The sequence below is a fragment of the Eumetopias jubatus genome, unplaced genomic scaffold (genome assembly GCF_037043125.1).
Source record: "Eumetopias jubatus isolate StellerSeaLion01/CBP00866 unplaced genomic scaffold, mEumJub1_p1.0 scaffold_5, whole genome shotgun sequence".
Taxonomy (NCBI): Eukaryota; Metazoa; Chordata; class Mammalia; order Carnivora; family Otariidae; genus Eumetopias; species Eumetopias jubatus.
The window spans coordinates 109873186-109874813 of NW_028274811.1; positions in this window are offsets into that span (position 1 = coordinate 109873186).

The window sequence follows — 1628 nt, forward strand, 5'->3', positions numbered from 1 at the left end:
GAACAGGTGTGCAGCAATGTAACCGGGGTCTCATTTTCTCCTCCTATCTGCTAAGAATGAAGAGATGAAATAGGGCCAGAGGAAATGCCCGCTCCAAGTAAATCCCTTTTTATTTTCTTCAGTTTCAGAGAACATATTCCTGGGGACCTGAAACCAGAGAGAGAGAGAAATATCTGATCTATCAGGGTCAAATAGATGTAATAGAAATCAGACAGATAGTCCTGAATTGGAACTATGAAATGTCACAGCTGGTGATTTCAAATAGCCTTTCAGATGCTGCAGGGTCTCCTATCCAACTGAGGAGTAGACCACTGTGGCACAGAACAGTGGCAAGGAGAGGGAAAGAGGCTGTGTTGTGTAGACTTAATGCATTGACTATGGAGATGGACCGATGAGGGTCTGAAGTTCTGCTTTGCAGCCTAACTATCCATGTGACATTACCAGAGGCTCTGATCCTCAGCTGTCTCCTCTGTTAAATGGGAATAAATATATAGTTTATGTAAATCCTTTTTATGATACCTGGCATATAGAAAGCACTTAACAGATGGAGACTTTAAACACATGGGCTCATCATACCACTCGGGAGTATGACATGGTCTGACTCAATTTTGGGGCACTTTGCAGGAGACCCTCTGCTTACTTGGTTCGTTGGTGAAATTCCTGAATTCTGGCTGTGCCTGTTGTTATTATGCAGACTCTGCTCTCTCTCGGTGACAGTCTTTGCTCCCACCACTCCCACATCCACCTGGCCAGATCTGCTAATTCAACTCAGAGCATCTTTATGTAGGCTCTATGGTGTGTTACCTGATGTGGTAGGAACTTTGGGTTCAAAGGATAAATAAGAACATGACTTTCCCCTCAGAAGTGCTAACAGAGAAGTAAATAAACAAAAAATGGTGTGGTATATGCCCAAATGGAAGATCTAAAGAGCAATGTGCGTGTCTGGTGTAAGCTCACAAGATTTTATAAGGACTCAGATTTTATCATGCAAAGGGGGCAGGAACATCCCTTCATGTCCCTCCAGAAATATTCAGAAAGGTTGGAAACAGGCATATTACATATCATCAGAAGCTGATTAAAAGCCTGGCACATCATTTTTCCCCCCTTGGGGGTAGGTGGGGGTTGAGGGGAGAAAGCTTATCTGCTGTCCTTGCTTCATTGTTCCCTTTCTTCCACCCTAGAACTCCCATATAAACCAGATTCTGGTGCCACAGTGAGGACAGTACACATTTTGCCCTCCTCGAGTTTCTGGTCTACCATAAGATCCAGAGAAGTTCCAAAGTAATAATCTTGCCTAGATGAGGTTAAGTACAGAGTCCCATGAGAGAACACAGAAGGGCCACCTCCCACCAACCTGGTGAGTCATTGAGGGTTTCCTGGAGGAAAATAGAAAATAGCTGAGAACTAAGTAGTGAGTAGGGCTTAACCACCATGGGGACAGAAAGAAAGCTATTCCAGTCTGGGGAACAGCATGTGCACAGGCTTGGAGCTGAGGGAGAATGACAGGCCGTCTGTATGTTTAGACAATGAGGTACTTCCAAGATGACAGGCTTGGAGTGTACATTTGTGGATAGAGTGCACTAAGTTGTCACAGTGCTAGGCTTTGGGTGAGCTACACCTTCTGCTCT